Below are 5,839 nucleotides of genomic sequence, written 5' to 3'. Positions count from 1 at the left end.
AACTTTACCTTAATTTTTACTCACCTTCAGCTCTTTATAAAATGTATTGGGTAGATATATCAATTACCTCCATTACAATGTCTGGCACAAAATAAATACTCAATGATACACATTTGCTAAATTAACTAATACATGAAGAATGAATGAATCAAGAAAACTTGACAGTCTTTCTAGTGATATTGGTAGTAAATAAAATAGTAAATAGAAGCATTTGGGAACATATGTGGAATATTCGCCACTTGCAATTGAAGGTTAAAATTTGAAAGAACACATATTTATAAGCAGTGAACAGATGGCTGTGCATATGAAGTTAAAAATAGTATTTTAAAATTCTCATTGTCAAAGACATTGGTTCTTACAGTACCAAGAACATGTAGTTAGCAAAACATTCCTGTCTGATCAAAATAATTTAAACTGAAATATCAGAGGAGGGAATTCTCAAACAAACTACACGCTGGATTTTGTAAAAGAAGCCTGTATATCATGAATAATCATTGTAGAGAGGATGTAAAGGAAGTACAGGTAGAGATGTAAAGATTTTGATATCATTGGTTCTTACAGTACCAAGAACATGTAGTTAGCAAAACATTCCTGTCTGATCAAAATAATTTAAACTGAAATATCAGAGGAGGGAATTCTCAAACAAACTACACACTGGATTTTGTAAAAGAAGCCTGTATATCATAAATAATCATTGTAGAGAGGATGTAAAAAAAGTACAGGTAGAGATGTAAAGATTTTGATATATAGAGCTTCAGTAACTGTTAACCAAAAGAATGCACATTTGATTAGGTTCTGCTATTTTAATAAAAGTAGGTAGATATAGGCTCTTGGTCATATCAGGAATTCAATGGAATAGGACTTATAATTGTAATAAAGCTGTTGTTTTTAAGAAACAATTCTATTCAAAGGAGTTGGATGTTAGGGAGTACATGGATACACAGTAACCCACAAATCCAGGCAGGGACCAAGATCTTTGCGAAACCTGACAGGACGTTTGAAATCAAGATAGGAAAACCCACTGTTACCTCCTTCCTGAAGGCGGCTGCTGGTGCTGAAAAAGGGGCCCGGGCCCGGCAGACAGGGAAGGAGGTGGCAGGCCTGGTGACCTTGAAGCACCAGTATGAGATTGCTTGTGTTAAAGCTCAGGACGATGCCTTCGCCCGGCGGGACATGCCCTGTCCTTTGTTGCCCGCTCCATCATTGGCTCTGCTCGTTCCCTGGGCATTTGTGTGGTGAAGGACCTCAGTTTGGAAGAGCTGGCAGCTTTCCAGAAGGAGCGAGCCATATTCTTGGTGGCTCAGAAAGAGGCAGATTTGGCAGCTCGGGTAGAAGCTGCCTTAGAAGTGACCCCTGCCCTGCACACTCCAGGATTTTGAAGGGAGCAGCTGGAAAGGCTGTGCCAAAGGGGAGGAGGGGAGGTGACACCAACCTGATTATTTTTTCCCTGACTTTAGATTATATATTTTTACATGTATGAATGTATCAGGGGATTCAGCCTAAATAAACATCTTTTGTCAACACCCCCCCCAAAAAAAAGATCTAAGAAATATTTAAAGGAAAAACCAGCAGCCAAAAATATTACCATAACCATATAGATTACTATTCTATCAGTTCATATTTTAAAAGAAGGAGTAAGAAACATACAAGCAAATAAAGAACACTGCCTTAAACCTCTAAGGATATTGACAATGAGTTTAGACCTAGACACACCAGCAGAAACAGAATGTTCTTAAATTTTTTTTAGTCATAAAAATAGAGACTCACAATTGAGACTGTTTACAGAAAACAAAATTATAGAAATAAGCTTTATTTTCCTGCATTAAAGAAAATAGTCTGAAAAATTGAGAACCATAGAACATCTTGCTTTAATGAGAAAAATGAGTGAGACAGTTAAGAGTATATATGAAAAGGCTACCTAACTATAAAGTTTAATTTTTTCACATATATCAAGCTTACATAAATTTACTAATAGCATAGTGTAAGAAATGAATATATATATATTTGTATCTTTCTCTCGCATCATGGAACAGTTGTTGGAAACATTAGAGAAATGATGGAGAATGGGAATAGAATCAAACAATGAATATGGGCTACAGATGGCAGTTTTCAAAAATATGAATTCTGAGAATTATAAGCTAAGCATAATGAGCATATCCAGAAAAATTTTAGAAATGGACTATTAACACTAGGTATTAGAGTAATTATAAAGGATTATTAGGGGGTACTAGGAACCATCATTAATTCAAGCCATAATAGCAAGCCTTGCTGAACGGATTTTACTTATTTATTTTGTTTATATTTCTGAGTGTTAGAAACATTTAAATGTATTGTAATATAATATGTACAGTCACACTATTGGAAGGAAAAAAAATAAAACATTGACGAGTAGATGGATTCTGACCACTATGCCAAATACTCGTTAGTAAGAGAGTAATGGGTGGATGTCCTTTTTCTCATTGTTCTCCCATTGGTCCTTTTACAATTTTTATCAAGATATTGATGAAGCATAAAAAGTATGCTTATTGAATTTCACAGCTCAGAAATTATGATGATGCTCTGAAATACTGAATCCTATTTTAGAATAAATTGAGAATGACTGGAGTAAAGAACACAGAAAAATCCAAGGATTTACAGAGGACCCAAACTCACATTTACAAAATAGAAACATAATAAGCATAGGAATAGGATTTTATTTTCACTCTATGTGATCTGAAGAAGCTGTCGTTCATCCAACAAGTATTTGTTGATGGACTACTATGTTCTAGAGACTTTGACCACTGAGGATCTGTTAAATAATAAACAAGAGATCTTAAGCCTGGAGGGAGAAACCTATAAAACTTTAAAGTATTTCAGTGTCTGTGGTTCAGAAAAGAGATTATACTTTTCTGTTTACTTCCAAGAGATAAGAACCAGTGACCAAAGGCACAAGAAACATTTGATGCAAAGAGATACTTTATATTCATTGAAACTGCTCAGCAACAGAGTGGGATGCCTAGTGAGGTTTGGGTTCCACCTCTTTCTGATCAAACAGGCTGGGTTCTTATATGGTGTGGATGTCAATCTGATGTGGAAAATGCTGCTTGAATTTCTCAAAAGACAATCTCTATTATCCCTCTCAAGACTCTATAGTTACATTATTCCTGGAAGGCGTGTAGGAAAATATATAGCATGGATGCTTTCATTTCTTTAAAAATATTGGCTCATGCCTAGCAGAAAATTGGGGAGATAGGGTAATTGTGGATATAGTAAATTTAAGTTACTTGGGTTTCAATTTAAAAACAACACAGGAGTTCTGTGAGAAATAAAGCAAGCAGTGCATAGAGTATTAAAATTAGCATACTTTTATACAACATTGAGGTGTTATTGTCACATTTTGTTTTTGCCGCAAGAAGTGCATTTAAAGAAAGACACCAATTAGGCTAAGTTCAAGGTGCAGGGTTTTCAATTCTTATATATTCTCACAAAAATACTGTATCTCTAAAAAGAGTCTATTGGGACACGAATATGTTGCTTGTTTTAGTTAAGGGAGAAATCTGCCATAGTAAGGAGTTAGATATACGATTTTGATTCCCTGCAGGATGGAAAAGATGATATCATTAGTATTAAAAACCCATCAACACCCAGCATGTCATTGAGGCTGTGGTTGAAAATGCTAAGTGATACTGACACACAAGTATTTTCAGGGTCATTTGCAGAGATAGTGTAGAGTCAAATCGAGACACTTTTACACTTGCTGAACAGAAAAGGAATTTGAAAAAAAACAAAATAGTTGAGTTTGTAGAAGTATAGTCCAATTTCAAGAGTATTGCTGGTTAGTTAAAGAATTCACACTTTCCACATACACAAAGAGCAGAGGACAGATATGAAGTATTTCAGCTGTTTACTTTTCTAAAAATTTAACCAGTTGATTCCATGGAAGTTCTGACTCAAAAGGTTAGAAAACTTTGCTACTCTTGTTACCAGTGCGAGTATGTGTGTGTGTGGGGGGGGGGGGGGGGGGGGGGGGGGGTGTCTCCTCCCTGTGTTGCGTGTGGGAGGGGCTTCTGTGACACACCGAGAAGAGGAATTTTCTGAAACTTGCATGGGAGGGGGGGGGGGGGGGAGGGGGGTGTCTCCTCCCTGTGTTGCTTGTGGGAGGGGCTTCTGTGACATCCAGAGAAGAGGAATTTTCTGAAACTTGCATGGGAGAATGAAATATTGTTGAAAGCTTTATTTCTGTAGAATCACACCCCTGGGTTTCCAAGGTCCCCTTTCCCCCAGTCCCACCATAGAAGTGTAGCAGGAGATTCAATAGGGCTAAAATCAGAGTCAATGTCCAGAATTTCCTTTCCTTGTTGGAGCTCAGTCCAGTCCGGCATCAGACTAGCTTTGTTTGTATTTCCCACTCCAGTCCATTAGTTCATTGCATGTGGGGTCTGCAGGCCACATGGCTATGAAGGAAACACTGGTGAATTGCAAGGAAGCCAAGAGTGAGCCAAGAGCACAAGAGAGAAAGTTCCTTCGTTAGGAGGATTATGTATTCCCATATTACAGCGGTTCTCAACCTGTGGGTTGCGACCCCTTTGGGGGTCGAACGACCCTTTCACAGGGGTCGCCTAAGACCATCGGAAAACACATATATAATTACATATTGTTTTTTGTGATTAATCACTGTGCTTTAATTATGTTTAATTTGTAACAATGAAATTGGGGGTCACCACAACATGAGGAACTGTATTAAAGGGTCATAGCATTAGGTAGGTTGAGAACCACTGCCATATTATCGTGGGCTTGCAGTGGCCACACCCATTCTGGCCAATGATCTCCGTTCCCAGGTGTGATTGACAGCCACCTTCCCTTGTCACCCCAGCTTCACTGCATATGCATCTCTCTCCCATTTGTTGGACCCTACCGGCAGTGATCTTCAGGGAATGGACCAGTGGTTCCCTGGGGAGTGTGAAAGCACAGCTCCCTGAAGCTGTCCAAATGACATGCCTGTATAGTGTCTGGCTTCCTCCTTTGCTTCCTTCCTATTATTAATAACTAGCTAATTACAACAGTATCACTCTAATTCTAATTTCCCAAAGTGACCACTATACGATTATGGTGAAAAAGAATAACACGGAAAAAGACAACAATGAAAATTTGAGCAATAATTCTACTTTAATTAAACAAGTTTCTATTTGAAACAGAAAATCCAATGGGAAAATGCAATTCATTCTACAACAGTTTGTATCATTTTAAAATGCATACATTTTAATTTAAGCTTCTTTAAAAAAACATGCCAATAGTGATTTAATTAATTTAATCCTAGGTCATTTAAAGGTAAGAATCTTAAATCAATATTTGGGATGCTTTGACTGAAAATGTTATTTCAAACTAAAATAATAAGAACCCAGTTCAAGAGACAAAACATTTATTTGGAAAGCACATATTCAGGAAGAAACCCAAATAATGTCCCAATTCCAGGGTATGAGCAAGGGGTATTTATGAGGGGTGGGGGAGAAGGAATAACATGAAAAGAAGAAACTTCCTATTGGTGCTTACAAGCTAACCTATTCTTGTCTGTATATGATTGTTTACTGATTCTGAGATGACAAGCCCCATCCCTGCTTGCGCTTCTGCTCCAGTAGGGTCCGCTGCCAGTCAAGCTTCTACTGTCTCAGGTTACGGCCCTCCTCCCCAAACTACAAGATACAAAGAATACCTAAAATGTGTATGTATACCCATTTATGGGAGACAAAGAGCCTAGGACAGGGGTGGGCAACCTTTTTGTGAGTGCGTACCAAAACCAGCAAAATCTCTGTCTCAAAATTCTTCTGCGTGCCAACCCTAATTTTTTGAGAACATGTTACGC

General features: G+C 37.8%; 1 pseudogene; it reads left to right on the top strand.

The window, feature by feature from the left end:
* The first annotated feature begins 918 nt into the window (after window positions 1–918).
* LOC102247469 lies at window positions 919–1,529 on the top strand (annotated as a pseudogene).
* Window positions 1,530–5,839: the final 4,310 nt, after the last annotated feature.

Source organism: Myotis brandtii, unplaced genomic scaffold, assembly GCF_000412655.1.
Source record: "Myotis brandtii unplaced genomic scaffold, ASM41265v1 scaffold405, whole genome shotgun sequence".
In the NCBI taxonomy this organism is placed as follows: domain Eukaryota; kingdom Metazoa; phylum Chordata; class Mammalia; order Chiroptera; family Vespertilionidae; genus Myotis; species Myotis brandtii.
Note: the sequence above shows the minus strand (reverse complement) of the source record. Positions and strands in the feature narration are given on the sequence as shown.